The sequence below is a fragment of the Cupressus sempervirens genome, chromosome 5, assembly GCF_028749045.1.
Source record: "Cupressus sempervirens isolate cs-2001-9-10 chromosome 5, ASM2874904v1, whole genome shotgun sequence".
Lineage (NCBI taxonomy): Eukaryota > Viridiplantae > Streptophyta > Pinopsida > Cupressales > Cupressaceae > Cupressus > Cupressus sempervirens.
The window spans coordinates 350,325,790-350,345,376 of record NC_143122.1 but is presented as its reverse complement, the minus strand read 5'-3'; the positions used below and the strand labels follow the sequence as shown (position 1 = coordinate 350,345,376).

Sequence of the window (19,587 nt, the reverse complement as noted above, 5' to 3'; positions counted from 1 at the left end):
GAAATATAAAGGTACATATTCCTCTCTACATTCATCCATCTCCCTCTCGTCTTCGCATATCTCTATACCCCTATATAGAGAGACATCAAACATAAATATGTAGATATGTACAAATATATGTGAATTTGAGGAGAGATAAAGAGTGGGAGAGAAAAATAGAGATAGATGGAGTGAGGGAGGGAGAAAGATATATGGTCTTCTCAATGGGGGATATATATATATATATATATATATATATATATATATATATATATATATATATATATATATATATATATATATATAGGGATAGAGAGAGATGGAGAGATAATAAACTATAGATAGAGATAAAGGGAGACATGGCAAAAGAAACATAGAGATGTAAAGATTTAAGGGCCCGTTTGGCAAGCATAATAGGAATACGTATTCCAAAAACTTTGAATTCCTTGTTTGGATGCACCAAAACAGAATTGAAAAATGTATTCCAATTTTGGCCCAAAAAAGGGGTTTTGCAATTCCACCCAAATAGGTTTTATTGGAATACATATTCCTATTCCACTTTTTTTAATTTTAGAAAACATAAATTTTGGGGTCCGCGAATTCCCATCAAATATTGGCTGAACCAAACGCAGAATAGGAATACGTAGCCCCATTTTCTATTCCAGAATACGTATTCTAAAATACATATTCTAGAATACGTATTCCTATTCCGCTCGCCAAACGGGCCTTAAAGGTATAGGAAAGGGGCAATGGAGAGAGATGGATGGATAGAGAGAGAAACATTTGTCTAGATGTGGAGGGGGGAGAGGCATATATAGATAGAGATGAATATAGAGTGAGAGGATGGAAGTAAAATGATAGATAGAGAGATAGATTGAAAGGTAAAAATAGAAATAGATCCAGGGAGATACATAAGGAGACATAGTGTAAGAGGGAAATATATATAGCTGGCACAATAGATTGATAGAAAGATGAGGAGATATAGCAAGGATGAGAAGGAGAGAAGAACAAAAAGATAAATACTTATTTAACTGATAAGTAGGAGATAATTTCCACAGCTAGTCAAATTGTGATATGAATATCAGAATTTAATTGTGTGATTTTGAGTCAAACTCAATGACCCATGTTTCATGTTTCATGACTTATTTAACTTTGCATACAACTACGCCGCCGTACCCATTGCACACTAAGGTGCGATTGCTAGTACTAATAAGAAAGAGATGTAAAACGGTAAGAAAGAGATGTAAAACGGTTAAGTGCTTAAAAAATGGAGTAGGATGCGAACATCAATGGCATACTGTATCTATGAACCCATAACTACCTACTTCAGTACTATCGCATATATTGGACACGCCGCTGTTCCTCCCTAATCCCTAAAAAGTCTTTCCAAGTAATAATTCCATTGGGAGGGAGCATCGACGAAAACCGGCAACGAACGATGTTGCAGCCATTACGTGGGGAATCGAAATCAAATTCTGGGACCTTGCATTTTGCAGAGGGGCGCGTTCAAAAGTAAGGTTATAATTGTTAGGTAGCAATGCAGGCACCTACAATTACTTGTAGAATGCATTGCTAATGAAATTGGGTGTCAATTCAGCCTCACCTCGGTTTCCAACGTTTTGATAATCAGTATTAAAATGCAATCGACGATCTGAGGTCTGTAGGAGGACATGCTTATTGACGAAGAGTCAAAAGCTATTCTTGTCATTGGCGATGCATATTTTGACGGTAAGCATTTCTTCTCTATCTGTCGAATTCTGAGTAATTACTCTTTCTTCTGACGCCCCGAGCTCGAGTTTAATGATTGTTATGTCTCCTGAAGTAGTATCTGTGTCGGTCATTGCTATCGCCCAGGTCGTTTGGAATGGTCCCATAAATCTGCAAAGATCCCTGGTAAATACATAAAACAAACATCTCAGAAGACTAGGGTTTAAAAGAAAGATGTTTCAGATTAACTGGGGTAGAAGTTTTGAACGGTCAGGTCAATTTAACTACCCCCAAAAAATCCATATTTGGATCAAAACCCATTCAAGGACATAAGACAATGGACGTCCTATGGAGCAGATGAACATGAACTTACAGACTCTCATCTAAATTATGCTCAGCGTCAATCTCACTTGAACGGATACTGGGTGTTTAGCGTACTCTTAAAGCAGCCACAAATGGATATGGCCATTGAGGACGCTCCCTTGCACATGGCAGCTTACGCCTTGGACCCTAAGTGGTACAAGCATAGGTCTAGTAGAGTTACACTGATTTTGGATACTGAGGTGAAGGGTGGAGGCATGACTCTTTAGGGCCATTGACAAGATTTATGATTGAGCACCGACATCATGCATTTTGAATGGACCAAATTTGCCAATCTTAGGTTTTTTTAATCAGCCAGTCAAGATGGGTTTCGAAGCTATGGGATAGGAGGACCTAATTTTGCAGTGGACTTGTTTGGTCGAGTTCTTTGACTACCTCTTTAGCCATTCGATTGCTAGCTTAGGATTTTAGTTATTTAAGTATTGAGAGACATTGATCTATTTATAGCTTCATCCATTCTCTTAAGAGGAACAAACTTATGGGCCCCTTAGTTGCCGAATCAGGTTTGTGGTCAGATTTGGGTTCGAGAATCGGATTCGTGGGTTCGTGATTTTTTTTATGCATTATAGATAAAAATATATTTGCATTATATATATGGATTCGTGTGTACTTATTCCAAGTTTGGCCTACGGGTCCTTGGGGATACATGATGGATTCTCTCATGTCCGTGTGGAATCATGATGGATTTGTGCCGGAATCTCCCGTGTCCGCATGGATTCATGGAGGCTTGGGATTTGATGTTGTAGATTTGTCTGGATTTGCATGACAGATTTGTGCAGGGTTCAGATTTGATCCTGTGGACTTGTTCAGATTTGCAGAACATGAATCTAGATGAATCCACAAGGTCAAATCCGGACCCTCCATGAATCCGACATGAATTGGTTTGCAAATCCGGATCCTGTACGGACCCAGATCCAGTTTGGGGCCTGGATGCACGAATCCGGTAACTAGGAACGTACCTCTTAGAGAGCAAAGAAACTTGTAACTGTACATCATGCTTTGTGTTTCATTGACTGCAAGACATTTGTATACAAAGAGAGTCAAATAGCATGGTGGGATGTAGAGGGTAGAGCTAGAGGTGCAACCATAGATTGATGGGGATCTATGAGGATGCTACTGTTACAGAGGCAAGGCTGTTTGGTATAAGTCTATTGGAGCTTGACAATATGGAGTCTAGTTCTAGTGATGAGGAGTTTGGGGGTGATCAGAGGTCTCCCTTCACTAAATTTTGTTATTTTGACATCATTGTACCCATTGTATCATCTTTATGAAATGTTGAACATGATGCAAATCTCAAATTTGACTTTTCATATTTCAAAATTCAATGTTAAGTTGTTGATGTTGTAAGTTCATTTCAAATTTTAGTAGTATTCAAGTATCTTAGGGTAGGTCCCCATGCTGCTGCTTAGCTAATTTTTGCTAGCAGCAGCTGCTCAACTTTTTGTGGTACAATTTGTGGAGCTAGTGGCTGCATGGATGGTAATGTTTGCTGCTTAAGTTTAAGTAGTGTCTTAAATATTATTTCTAAATCAATTTTTTAGTCACATTCCTTGCAAATCAATCTGAAAACAAAATTTACACAAACAAAAAGGAGTTGGGGAAAAAATGGTGAAGATGTGTCGATTTTATCAATAAGCAGATGATGTTTATTTCTAGCCCCCCCTTTTTCCAACAGCTTATTTTCATTTGCTAAAAAATAGTTGCGCCACAAAAATATGAAAATATTCTAATTTTTCCCCCACAATATTTATTTTGCATGGGAACAAATTTTAGCAGAAAATTCATTTAAGTAGCAACATGGGGACCCAGGGTTAATATTACTATCTAGTATTTGCAACTTTACTATTTTGCCAAAGTTCCATTTGAAAATTCAAAATTGCAATTCTTATGCAAGTGCTGTATGTATATCATAGCTGTTCCTTACTGTCCGCAAACTAGGGCCCTGGGTCTCCCGCCCCCTGTCAGGCTGTCACTGTAACTGGAGTAATGTTGGACACTATATTTTGCATCAGCCCCAGAAAACATCCTTTACCCTCTTCCCTTGCTTTGTCTTGGACTTGAGTAACTGATTCAATTTTTCTGTAACAACCATTAGCTTTAATTCTTCTTGCAACTCAAGGATTCTCTCCATGAGAATGAAATAGGTTGCGAAAGAAATATGGTGCGTATCGTTCTATGATTCTTGACATTTTTTAAGAAATTTCCCTCAAAGCAGCTCCTAAAGAGTGCATGTGAAGTGTGATGGTTGCCAATAAACATCTGCACATCTCTACCATCATTGACCATTGCTTTGATCCAATCAATCTTTCCCATGTCTTTGAGTGGATTGTTCATGGCATATACATCTGCACATCTCTACCATCATTGGCCTTTGTTTTGATCCAATCAATCTTTCCCATGTCTTTGAGTGCATTGTTCATCGCATACACACAACAAGAAGTCTACTAAATATGCCTCTAAGCTGCATCACTTAATATATCTGTAGCTTTGCACACATGGGCAACATCTATCACTACTTGGATTGCATTTTGTGGCTCAAAACTCTTCAATATCATACTTGAGGATCTGAAACTGAAAATTAGCATCTTTGGGATGCATTGAAGAATCAATTGACTTAAGAAAACATGGGCTTCCTTTAAATTTAACCATGATACTAGTGAGTGAACAATGTTTAATGTTCATCCACCCATCCATGACCATATTGCATCCACTTTTCTCCAACATTCCTTCATCATTTCCAACACATTTATTGTGGAATGGCTCTTATCCATGATCATGGTTCTCAATTTTGTCTGCCTTGGTGGCACATATGGTGGTCCTCCCCGTGCCACAATCAACATCATCTCCTTATTATAAGTAGATTGAGCAAACATGAAATGGAATGCCATTGGCAAAGAAGAATTCGCCAATGACATCATTTATGTCATCCTTTAGCTGCAGATTGAATAAATCAGCTATGGGGTTATGAGCATCACATGTCAATTTGTGTTTCCCTCAAGCCTCTCATGCAAAGTATGACTAGAACCATGATGTTGGCTTTGATGAGCTTGCAGCCTTTGACGCAAAGATGAAGACATAGGTGTAGTGGCATTGTCATCAGGGACACCCATAACTTGTAGATCTCATATCTATATTTCAGGTTTTCAAGTTTCCTCAGTAAGTCACATGCTACCACACCTTTTCCTCGAATATGATGAAGGTTGGTGTCAACCCTAGTAATGCTGCCATAAAATTCAAGTGCACAAAAGTTGCAGTTCCACAACCTTGTGTCCCCCAAATTTGCCAGTTTTGCTTAATAATGTTTTTGCAAATTGTTTTAGAAGAGAGTTACAATCAAAAGGATCCCAAGCATACTTTGCCAGTAAGGTGGAGGGAAATCTATACTTATTATTTATTATTTGTAGGTGCACTTGCCATATAACTAGTTGTTTGGGTTTCAGATGCAGCCTTATGGCCACCCCCCTCCCGACGATCAGATTTAAAAGGATCCTAAGCTTACTTTGCCAGTAATGTGGAGGGCAATCTATACTTATTACTTGTAGGTGCACTTGCCATGGAACTAATGGTTTAGGTTTCAGGTTCAGCCTTGTGGTCACCCACAAGGCTCAATTGCATGATCAGATTTAGTACTTCAACTGTGAACATCATGTCATCCTCACATAGGCTCATTGTCAGCCCCAACCTTAGTTGCATGATCAAATTCAATACTTTAACTGTGAACCTCACATCATCCTCACACATGCACATGCCATGAGAATTCTTTGTGACACTGCAATAAACAATGTGTTGTTCCTAATTCTGAAAGTCAGCATAGAATGATAAGCTTCAAAGTAACATATAAATCTCAGCGTTGATTCTTGATGACAATATGAATAATGAACAATGAACAATGAACAATGAACATCGCAATGAATCTATGAATATGTACTTGGAACCATGCCTAAGAAATTATAATTAAAATTAAAATTTGAAAATGAAACTCACATAAAAGATAAAAATAATTGAAAATCAATCTTAGAATCCTGTTTTGTGCTTGAAAAGTCCTTCCAAGCGGGTATAGAATATCTCTTCTCCCTGTTGTTCTCACTCCTTCTCACTCCTCTTGCACTCGCAACACTTAAATCACACTTTTTTACTCCACTCACTCTCTTGCTTCTCTTCAACCTTGCTGTTGAAATAAGATTCTCAGTGAATATGAGGATTTTGGAGGGTTCAGCCTTAGGCTTTGAGATCGAAGTTGCTTGTTTGGATTCTAGGCACACATGTGGGCTGGAGATGTGGGTTCAAACTTTGTCCAATATTTTTGGGTTTGTCTGTACAGGATTATTTATTTAAAAATATATATGCAACAAATAAGTTCATACACCACTCTGCTAATATGAAAGCAACAAGCAAAATTCACCACCACATATTAACATTTTAGTCCAAATGATATAACAAAATGGTAGTATACACTACCATATCAATGTTTGGTTCAAAATTTAAAATCAATAATGTCAACATTACTAATCAGCCATCAATGAGCAAATATTATCAAAAACCATCAAAGAAATCATCATCATTCTGCTGTTGCAGATTAGAAGCACAAAAAGTGCCACTAGCATTGGTACTAGCAATGTCAGCCTCAGCCTCAGCCTCTGGGTGAGCCTTAACATTTCTAGGTAGCTCGTTGTCATCATCTTCATCAAGTGCAAGTGCATCAAAGTGGACAATTGAATCTTCCAACTCCGCATGCTTTGGTTCAACATCCCAATTCTTTTCCTCCCCCCTTTTGTAAGTATTTTCTTTGTGTGTTGTGAGCCGAGTCTCAAGTTTGAATGCCAAATACCAAGTTAGCTGTCTTCGTACAATTTAGTCTATTGTGTTTATTGAGTGGATGAAAGAGTATGTGCTCCAATTCCTCTTAGATGGTGAACTAGCTACTTATCAAGATTTTGAATTTTGAAATTAAGGAGTTTAGAGTTTTGAATTGTTAATGTTATAATTCTGTTGGATAAATTATATTATATATATGAGATATATAATATATGACAAATATTATATATGGAATAATTAACTTATATCAAGAGTGATATCTATATATATATAGTTTTATAACAATTATAATATATTGAGGGTATATTACTTGTGTTATAACTATAACTAATGTAAGTTAATATGTTAAAGAGACATGCCTTTTTATTCCACATATATATTCATTCATATAGTAACTTGGAAAACACATAAAATTCCAAAAGTGCTATTACAAGTTCAAATCCTTTTTCACTAACATGGTATCAGAGCAGGTTCCCTTCCTGTCTGTAAGGAATGTAGTGTCATAGACTAAAATAATCAATGATTATGCTTATGATGGAAGACTAGAACATCCGCTAGATCAACCTCCTTACCTTCATTGACTGTCATCTAATCATGAAATAAATAACAACGATTATTGATTGGTGATAAGAAATGTATTGCTGGCTGACATTCACTATTGTGTATAGGATACAAATAATGTCATAGGATGGGCGATGATCAATCACATATTGAGGATAATAAATACTATAAAGAGCTATTTTCTTTGATCTTTTCCTTTGTCTCTAAGGATGTTCTTGTAGGAAAAGAAGATTGGTACATTAGGCATGCTACCAAATATTGTGCAAACTCAATCTTATGATAGTAACTTCAAAGAAGCTTTGATTTAGGATTCACGAATCATTTGATGATTAGATTGGATAATGTGAGTTTCTTGAAGCAAATATCCTTGATTAAAATTATGAGAGGGAGTCTAACCTCGGAGAGGGAGCAGAAAATAATAAATGTTTAAATCGAACTTTTGATGATCTTAGTTCAGAAGGAGTAGACCTTGATTGATGGATTCTACACTAGTCAGAAACTATAACAGCTAAAGGACTATGATTCATGGGATAAAGTTTCATGTATGTAGGCTGGAAGGCCTTATGCTATTAGGATAACCATTGAACTAAGGAAGCATGACATGACTTCTACCAAGAGGTTAGAAGGATGATAACAGATTTAGAGGAAGTGTGATACTTCATCGGAGAGAACCTTGTGCTAAGAGGTTAGAAAAGTTGATATCAAACTAAGAGGGAGAAACCTTATTCTCTGATATGTTTTATGGTGAATGTTGTGACAACACCACATGACAGTATTCGTCGAGACTTCATGCGAACTTTATATGTCATACATGTATGAGCTTGTCCCTATGTACATCATGAAGAAGTGACGACTTCTAAATGATTATCACTTGTATTAGAAGTTGTTGTAAAGTGACATCCTTACAATAACTTGTAGCATGATTCATTTTTGCGAAATTGTTTCATGTAAAGGCTTCATCTTATAAATCAACAACTAGGCAGTTGATATCATTAATTTGATTATCTACAAGTTGCTTGTATAGATATATTTTTCGGTACTTGGTGTATATCTTGCCTTGATATTCTGATAGGTGATTACCACATTGAGTACTTGGTGGATATCATTTAGTTGATGTTTTGATAGGCCATTACTCAGAGTATTTGGTGAATGTCATTTGATTGATATTTTGATAGGCCAATGCTCATGTTACCAAATATGATATCAAATAGTAATTGGTGAATATCATATGTTGATATTCTGATAGGCCAATACTTACATGATATCATATTCTAGAAATCTTCTGATCAAAGATTTCCTATATGTATTATTTTTGAAATATTACCTATGTTGTAATATCTGTGTTTTATCCTTCTTCATTAAGAGGGAGTGTTAATGTTATAATTCTGTCGGATAAATTATATTATATATATGAGATATATAATATATGACAAATATTATATATGGAATAATTAACTTATATTAAGATTGTATATATAGTTTTATAACAATTATAATATATTGAGGGTATATTACTTGTGTTATAACTATAACTAATGTAAGTTAATATGTTAAAGAGACATGTCTCTTCAAGAGACATGCCTCATTATTCCACATATATATTCATTCATATAGTAACTTGGAAAACACATAAAATTCCAAAAGTGCTATTACAAGTTCAAATCCTTTTTCACTAACATGAATAAAACTTGAAAAATATAAATTCTATATTCATCAACAAGAATTTAGAAATTAGAGACTTAAGAATTAAGAAATTGTGATAAAATTTTGATGGCAATGGTTTGTAGCTTTTGGTACATTTGTCCATGGAAGTACCACCATTTATGAGCATCAACATTTTTCTGGTCTTCACGAGCCTCGAGGCCACAATCATGGGTGCTTGTGAAACTCGTGAATTCAGACCTCACTGTAGGTCTTATGTGATTGGGAAGTCTTTGATGGGCTGCCTTATACCCATGAGCAACTTCGGGATCTCTGTATGGAGCAACTCTAGTGGTACTCTTCTTGAGGACCAATTGATTATAGAACCTGGGGCTCAATACAAAGGCAAGGAGATGCAAAGGGTTAGTCATTTTGTTCCACTCTCTACCATGATTATCTGTAGTTCCTTCAATAACTTTTCTTCAAGATCTTGCTCTCTTACATTTACGATCCTTTTAATATCCTCAATCATGGAGTCTATGCCATAATATACCTCTCCCAGGTAAGGCCTATCCATGTTAGTGTATTGGATCATGTTCAATATAGTGTTAGTGAACCTTAGGAGGTACTCAACACGACCCCACCAAGATTCATCTACTATCATTGCCTTAATGGAAGCATCTCCAGTACTTTCAAATTGCCAACATATGCTCCAATGAGCATTGAATACCATTCTAGACAATGTCTCTCTAATCTTAACAAGGTGCCTCAAAACAATAATGTTGGAGGCAAAGTAGGTCTTAGCAACCTATTTTAAAATCAAAACAATAATTAATTAAAATCAAGATTAAAATTAAAATTTAAAAACATAGAAAGTTTACTAAACTAAAGTGACTGTATTTCTAAAACATATTTAAATTTTTTTTTTTTGATCGGTAAGATTTCACTTTTGATTGGAGTTATAAACCAATGAGGCCACAAATTTGGGGGACCTCATCCTCGAATACAACCACCAAGACCTGCGAGCACCGAAGCGCAGCAGGGATGCCAAGCCCAAGGGGCACAACTAGCACACCCAGCGGCCTCTACACCATGATCTCCATCATGAGTACACCATATATGTGCACTTATCCACCACCACACACAACAACCAAGGTGGGCCCAACCAACATTAACACTATTTTGAGCCAAGCGAGGATTAGAACCTTGGTTGCACCGATAACAGTGCAACCGAGTCACCACTATAACACAAGGTGATCCCCTAAACTTTAAATATTTTAACTTACCTTCAAGAGGTACATTTTTGAGAATCTTCTAAATATGGCTTGTGTCATATGGTGGTTTGTGTCGAACATTTTGATCTCTTGTGCATCTTCATACATTTTTTTTGATCCACTCAAATTTAGTGCCAATTTTGTGTAGCATTATGTTGAGTGGACAACACAAGGTGTCCAAATGTGTTTGAAGTGTTCAACCAATAACCCGACAACCCTACAATTCTCGGTATAGCTACTTTTTACTTTTAACAACATTTTGAGGGCCAACTTGCTCAATGGCTTGGATGAGAATGTTTGCAATGAAAGGATTGACTTTCACCTCCTCTTCTTAATCCACAACTTTCACAAACATTGCACCTCTTGTAGACAGTGCAATAACACTGACCAAAGGACAATTTCTCACGTCTTTCCATCCATCGGATACTATTAACACTAGTTTCAATCCATGAATCCTTGATGGGCTGCATATGAGCCTCTACACAGATCACTTCTTTGTCCAATAAAGTGGTGCACACCTTATAACCAAGGCCCTTGAACACCTTTGGAGCATCATTAAGATCTCAACATTTGTTGCCAATGGAGAGGAGACAACATTAAATGACAATCTATTTGCATAGATGCATCTCGCTATGTCTTCCTCAACAATGTCTCTAACTTGATTCTGAATTGATATTTCCAAGGGCCCCTTGGCTTTCTTATTTGTCATCAGTTCTTGAGGAGCAACAAGAATGTATAGCATTGCGGGTGGTTCATTCAGAGTGGAAACTAAAGGTAGATTTTTGCAAAGGATGAGAATGTGCATTCCCAATTGCTTCATCTGCTTGTTTTTGCTCTTGAATATATTTGTTCACAATGTGGTATGGAAGAAGGGTTTTAGGTAGTACTCCATTAACTCTTGGCTTCCCTTTAAATTTAATGTTTTTTTGAGAAATAAAGCACAAATGTGCTTTAACTCTACTATAGGAGCTACTAAATTGCTCTTAGCAATGGCTGCAAATCCACAAAAAACCCTCCTCACTTGGCATTGGTTGAGCCATGTGCATATATTTCTATAGTGAAGAGCATTTGTTTGTGTTGAATTATCAGGATTGCTGCAAATGTACTAAGCATTGCCATTTATTTGGTATGTGTTTTCCAAATGGCAGCGTCCTTTTGTATGAGGAATAAACCAAGAGAAGAGACATATCCCTTCATCAATATGATTAATATAATGACAAAGTTAATTATAGTTGTATATATGAATCATTGTAATCATATTAATTTCTTTTTGATCTCACAGGTTTATCCTACTAAAGCTACCAAAACATGAACACTCCCTCTTAGCGAGGGAGGATAAACACAGGACATGTATTACACCATTGGTAATATTAGGTATGAGCAATTTTAAAGATATCTTTGATCAGAAGATATCCACCATTTCGATATCACATTTGATATCATGAGTCTTGGTCTCCTAGAATATCAACATTTGATATCCACCAAGTACTCAAAAAGTTTTGATATCACATTTGATATCATGAGTATTGGTCTCCCAGAATGTTAGTGATATTCACTTAATACTCTTTGAGTAATGGTCTTCCAGGATGCAAGATATTCGCCAAATACTGTGAGTAATGGCCTCCTAGAACATTAGGACGCATAATATTAAGCAAATAATATGTAAGTAATGGCCATCCAAAACATTAAACGTGTGATATTCACCAAGTACTATGTGTAATGGCCTTCCAGAATATCTATAACATTCACCATGTACTCAAGAAAAATGTTTATAAGATATGTGCCCTCGCATTCTCATAATGCTTATCATATAAATATCTACCATACAAAGTATAATCTATCATGATCTACATGCACATCGTAAGATATCCATCATAATAGAAAATTAAGTTATAGTAAGATCGTCACCTTTCAATAACTTCTGCAAATACAAGTGATAATCATTTGGAAGTCATCACTTCCTCATGATGTACACAGGGTGTAGGCCCATTATAATAACATAATCACGAGGTATATCTATGAATCACAGTTCTCTTGACTAACAATTTATTGATCACTGGAGAATCCATCTCAACATGGTTTAGTCCGTCTTTATCAATATTATCGAAGACCACTGAAGGTTGACTGAATCGGCTCCCTCTCTTTTAAAGTTGCTTGAAATGTCAGCCTCCTGAGGAATCTTAATCTTCCTCTTTTTCCCTTGATATCCTTACATGTGAACTTTACCTCTCTTCCAAAAAAAATTAAATTGGATATATTTTCTTCTATTTTAGTCTTTGATTTCCACTATAAAATCTTCCCTCTTCTTTAGTGAAAATGATTTAACCTTCCCTCAATGATGAAATCTCATTCACACGGTTGATGACTGGTCCAAGCTCTCAGTGACACCCTTGTCATATCGATATGTGGGACCATGATTTTACCTTGGGCCATCGTGCTAAAATCTACACATTGCATATAGTAAGTAATTTATTTCCCTTCATTGCTTGAGGGGCCCACCTTCTACGTGACCATTTAATACACTGTTGGAGCATTTTCCACTTTTATAGGGTTTCCACTCTTGGTCTTTCGATGTCTATATTTAATTTGGAGTGTTTTACTATTGATGATTTAACATTTCTACCCTTTACACTCATACGAAGGAACAATAAGGAAGTCAACAACATTCAACAACTTTTGGTGATTGAGCGATATATTTGTGGGTCTTCTCTTTATACGCATTGGTTGATATGTTGTTGTAAAAACCTTTTACATTCCACTCTGTGCATTCCACATGAGCACCCTTGAAATTCAAATCTTCTCTTTGTTCACTAATTCACGGGGGGTCCCTTCTGACGTGGCCACCAATGAACTGAGCACTCCAATAGTTCCTTTGTTTAATCCGTTTCTCCCTTTCGCTGGTGGTATTCATAAATACCTTTATTTAAAGGAAACAAGTGCACTAGTTTATCTTCCTATCAATGGAATCCACTCGAGAGTGCAATTTATTCAAGTGTTAGCCACTTGCGATGGCTAATGGCAAATTTCAAATGCATTATGGGTGTAAAGATTCTGCAAATTCTGTACTAAATAATTCAGACTTCTATGTTATCCTTTGTTGCTGAAAATGATCTTCTTAATAATCTGATATGTGGAGGAGTTGTCAACTTTTATTCTTTACTGAAATCTTATTTATCTCTACAATAAATTCAGATTGGTATTATTGCTTGAGGGAGCAGACTTGTAATTCTTGTGTGTCCTCAAACTACAATAACACCCTCCTTTAATATCATGACCAAAGGGCATGTCCCTCAAAGGGACATGACCCTTCCTAAGTCGGCTCAAACCCCTCTCCCAAAAATCGATGACTTAGCAAGGATGGTTAACAATAATCAATAACTAACACAATGTGTTAACATTAATATTAAACTATCTAAAAAATCGTCGCCTATTACAAGAGGTGTTTGTTATATATTTAATACCTTAAAATGATATTAAAGAGGAGGAAGATTAGGTGCGGTCTGCACTCTCAGACCAGTAGATTATCGCAGTTATATACTTAACACTCCCTCTTAACTTGATAATCATACTAAGAGATAACATATCTAGCATCATCAATAATGATGATTAAGCATAGATTGATACTCTATATCTGTCTGAATCTTCTTGAGAAAATAGCATCACAAGATACTAAGTCATATAACCATCTTGTAATATGACTCATCACTTATACTAGTGATGTTAGTATTGCATATAATGCAATACCCACAGGATAAAATCCGAAGAATGATCAAATTCTTCATTTATCTAGGTTGTGACTCATAGGAACTGGTAGTCCTATATCACAATTTGATCTTGAGTTAAGATCTACCAGAAAACAGGATAAAGATTGAAGAATGAATTCTTCCTTTATTCAAATTGTGATATTCCTTTATCCAAATTGTGATAAATAGGCATAGAAATGCTTATTTCACAAATGATCTTGAACTCACCTAGATCTAACAGTAGTTCCCTACTGTTCAATACATTATTTAATGGATCGCCATCTCTCATAATGTCTTTTTACAAGTATTAATTATCTCAGAGATCGTCACCTCTTAAATAATGAATACAAATGGTGGAGCCCATAACAGTCAATAACCTGACAAATAAAATTATTTTATTAATAATTTAAAGAATACAAATGGATTACAATTCAACCATACCAAGTCTTCTCCTGAAGTGATCTATCTTCACTTTAGATAGAGGTTTGGTGAGTATGTCTGTTGTCTGATTTGTAGTGCAAATGTATTCTAATTTTATAGTATTATTGTCTACCATATCTCTTACATAATGGTAAGGAATTTCAATATGCTTGGACCTGTCATGAAAAACTGGATTCACCAAAAGTTTGATGGAACTCTAATTATCACAATGAATAATCGTAGGATTCATAGCTTGTCCGAATAATCGCAAAAGTAACTTCTTTAGCCAAATTGCTTCTCGAGAGGCCATTGCTGCTGCAATGTATTCGGCTTCTGTGGAGCTTTGAGCTACTAAAGATTGCTTTCTGCATATCCAAGATATCATTGCTGACCCTAAACTGAAACAACATCTTGAAGTACTTTTTCTGTCTTTAACACTTCCACCCCAATCTGAGTCGGTGAATCCATGCAAATCTAAATCAACTCTCATATTTGAGCCCAAAATTAAGAGTGCCTTGTAAGTTTCTCATAATGTGTTTAATTGCAACTAGGTGAATCTCCTTTGGCTCACACATAAATTGGCTTAAGGCATTAACAACATAGCAAATATCAGGTCTTGTATTTACTAAGTACATAAGGGACCCAATTATCTGTTTGTAGAGAGTAGAATCTATGGAAGGTGATTCTACTGCTACTTTAAATTTCTGTAGATTAGTTTCCATTGGAGAAGACATAGACTTGCAATTCCACATTCCAAATCTCTTCAAAATATCTAATGTATACTTCCCTTGATTAAGTATGATACTGTCAGAATTTTGCCGTGCTTCCAATCCTAGGAAGCAATGAAGAAGTTCCAAGTCTTTCATCTCGAATTCTCTAATTAGATCTTTCTTGCATTGATCTATGAGATGATCATCACCTATTATTAGTAAATCATGAACATACAATATTAGAATTACCATATCATCTTTATCTTTTTTATAATATTAATTTGGATTGGCTTCATTCTTGGAAAATCCTAAGTCGGTGAGATACTTATCAATTCTTTCATACCAAGCCCTTGGAGCCTGCTTAAGCCCAAAGAGAGCTTTCTTGATCTTGCAAATAAAAATGTCAGAATCATGAGTTTCAAATCCTTCAGGTTGCTCCAAATATACTTCTTCTATAATCTTTCCATTTAGGAATGCTATTTTTATATCCATCTGATGTACTTTCCATCCCTTCGATGCTACAATTGCTAGGATTGCTCTCACAGAGGTATATCTGGCAATAGGAGCAAATGTTTCTTCATAATCAATCCCTTCTTTCTAAGAGAATCCTATAGCCACAAATCTAGCTTTATATTTTTCAATGCTACCGTCAATGACATGCTTTATTTTAAATATCCACTTGGAAGAAACAACAAATTTTCCTTTAGGTCTTGGAACAATTTCCCAAACATCATTCTTTATAATAGATTGGTATTCCTCTATCATAGCTTCTTTCCAAGTTGTATGTTTAATAGCATCTAAATGATTGGTTGGTTCTGTTTTGGACATATCATTCATGTTTGTTATATAACTAGAAAATCTTTTAGGTCTTTTGCTTTCTCTGACTGTTCCAGAAGGTGCAGCAAAGTCTTGTGCTTCCTTGACTGTTTTAATGGCCCAAAGTGGTCTTTTCTTTGAATTTTGAGTTTCTCCAAGATTTAAATTTTGAATTTCATCTTCAATTTCTTCTATGTTCTCCCTCTGAGACTCAGACTCAGACTCAGTATTTCTTTCAGAACTAGGTAAACGAGAAGGTTCTTCAGAACTTAGGGCTCTTTTGAATGCTAGATCTTTTTCAAAAATTACATCCCTACTAAGTTCAATATTTTTCTGTCTAGGTATGAAAATCCTATATGCTTTGGAAGTTTCACTATACTCTACAAAAATTCCTTTCCTCCTGGAGGGTTCTAACTTAGTTCTCTTTTCTTTTTGAACATGGATATATACAGGGCACCCAAAAATCCTAAGATGACTTATATTGGGTTTAACCTTAGTAAAGACTTCTTTAGGAGTTTTATCTCTAAGGTAAGAGTGAGGGCTTCTATTTTGAATATAGACAACAGTACAAGAGGCTTATGCCCAAAGATAATACTCTAGATTTTGATCAAATATCATAGCTTTAGCAGCTTCTATAATTGTTCTATTCTTTCTTTCTGCTACCCCATTTTGTTCTGAATTATAAGGAATGATGTACTCCCTCTTAATTCCTATTTCTTTACAAAACCTTTTAAACAAATTTGAGGTGTATTCTCCTCCATTATCAGTTCTAAGAGTTTTAATTTTATGTCCTAATAAATTTTCAGTTAATGTTTTGAATTCTTTAAATCTTTTTAGGATTTCTTCTGATTCTTTGCACTTTAAGAAGTAAATCCATGTTTTCCTAGAGAAGTCATCTATGAACAAAATATAGTACCAGAATCCTCCAAGAGAAGGAACAGACATAGGTCCACATAAATTTGAATGAATTAATTCCAAAACATTATTTGTTTTTCTAGTGCTATCATGAAATGGACTTTTGGTGTTCTTACCCAATGCACATCGTTTGCATATGCTTGAGTGGTCTTTATTTAGTTTATGTAGACTAGTAATCATCTTCTCCATAGTGGATAAGGTTTTGAAATTTAGATGCCCTAATCTTCTGTGACATATTTCATTTATGTCTGCAACTTCATGATTAGGCTTGAATAGGACGGCTAGATTTTGAATTTAATTCATATAAATATTCTTTTCTCTGATCAATCAACTTCGCTTTCTTAATTGAGGAGTTCTTTACCTAGGTTATTACTTTATCGTCCACGAATGCAACCTTATGCCCATCATCTTCAAGTGCTGTAATTGAGATTAGATTTCTTTTTATTACTGGTACGTGGAGTACACCTTTGAGAAGAAGAGAATTTTCTGATTTTAGGTTCAATGTGCAATTTCCAATTCCTTCGACGAAATGTGCTGAATTATCACCAATGGTGAGTTCGCCATTAACCTTTTCCGGTATAGACTCTAGTGCTTCTTTGTATCCTGTTATATGTCTAGAAAATCCACTATCAATTGCCCATGCTTTACTTGAGATTTCATTTGATAGTGACGAATACAATACATGATTCTTGGGATCATAGTTATCTTCTTCCCTAGAAACATTTGTACAGTTCGCTTGTTGTTTGGAATTCTCAGGACAATTTGATCTGTAGTGTCCAAACTTTTCACATCTGAAACACTTTATTTTGGATAGATCTTTCTTGGGTTTGCCATTCTTTTGTTTTCCCTTTTTCTTCTTGAAATGCTTCGTCTTGCCCTTATAGGAGTTTGTATTAAGAACATGAAGTTCTTCATCTTCTGTTTTCAGTTTCCCTCATTTCTTTAATTTTTTGTATTCTTCTTGAAGACAATCCCCCCTAAGTTTGTTGAAGATAGGAAGTTTCTCTCTGGCACTTATTCCTTGTGCAAAAGTTTCCCACGAATTTGTTAATCCATCTATAGCCATCAGTGTTAGTTCCGTGTCACTAATAATGGTTCCTATACTTGACACTTCATCTCTAATGCCGGCAACGCTTAGGAAATAAGAATTTATTGATTCTCTTTTCTTTATTTGTATGTGATTTAGTTGCCTTTTTAGTTTGAGAACTCTAGTTGCATTGTTGACTTCACATGCATTTAGTAATGCCTTCATCATATCACATGCTGTCTGATGTTTTGTTAGCATAGGTACAATATCATTTTTACTCCATCTAATATGATCTGAATGGCCTTTCCATTTCCTTTACTCCATATAGTTTTATGAGGTTCAATACTAGGTTGTTTGAATGCTCTATCAAGAAATTGTTTTACATCATTTTCTTCAAGAATCATCATGATTTTGAATTTTCAGACCTCAAAGTGTTCTTTCCCATCAAACTTGTCCTCGGGTCTGATTGTGTATGCCATTGAAGATATGAGATAGATGCTAGATATAAAGTCTGATTACTGAATTTTTGCAGAGCCTAGGTTCAACTACCAGAGCTCTAATACCATGTAAAGTTTCTGCAAATTCTGTACTAAATAATTCAGACTTCTATGTTATCCTTTGTTGCTGAAAATGATCTTCTTAATATTCTGATATGTGGAGGAGTTGTCAACTTTTATTCTTTATTGAAATGTTATTTATCTTTGCAATAAATTCCTATTGGTATTATTGCTTGAGGGGGCAGACTTGTAATTCTTGTGTGTCCTCAAACTACAATAACACCCTCCTTTAATATCATGACCAAAGGGCATATAAAGGGACATGACCCTTCCTAAGTTGACTCAAACCCCTCTCCCAGAAATCGGCGACTTAGCAAGGATGGTTAACAATAATCAATAACTAACACAATGTGTTAAGTTAACACTAATATTAAACTATCTCAAAAATCGCTGCCTATTACAAGAGGTGTTTGTTATATATTTAATGCGTTCAAATATATTAAAGAGGACGGAGATTAGGTGCAGTCTGAGAATGGTCTGCATTCTCAGACCAGTAGATTATCATAGTTATAAAGTTAACAATGGGGACAACATGTGTTCATCCTTTCAAATACATGTTGCTATGAATATTTTTCAATCATTTACAATGTTTGTTGCAGACCCTTCCACATCATAACTTCTTTTGGTCCATGGTTGTACTGTATTCTCTTTTTCTGCCTCTTGGTGGCAACTATCCATATTCCACCTTCCTTGTACACTGGAAAGTTAAATAGTGTGGGTCAACGTACATTCCACGCAAAATATAAAATGAAATCCCTTGCAAGCGTCAGCTGATAAATGAATATGTAGGACTCTTGTTTTATTTCCACTTTCCTATTCAATCCTTACTTCTTTTGTTGTAGTCTGTGGGCTATGTAACACCCACCTTGTCACTTGGCTTGTTATTTATTTTGGCTAATTATGAAATGATACTTCAATATAACATACCAAATATAGTTGAACATAGAAAATTGAAATGCGATTCACGAACCATAAGTTCAAACTTGAAACTTCATAACAATTACCAATGACCATTGAACTTAGTAAAATTCTAAAACTTTT

The 19,587-nt window shown here is 35.5% G+C and overlaps 1 long non-coding RNA gene across 1 annotated transcript in view; it reads left to right on the top strand.

Moving 5' to 3' along the window:
• Window positions 1–1,265: 1,265 nt before the first annotated feature.
• Window positions 1,266–19,587, top strand: part of LOC149556159 (uncharacterized) — a 34,910-nt gene continuing 16,588 nt past the window's right edge. The window contains exon 1 of the long non-coding RNA XR_016364638.1: window positions 1,266–1,707. This is a non-coding gene — a long non-coding RNA (uncharacterized LOC149556159). The remainder of the gene's footprint in view (window positions 1,708–19,587) is intronic.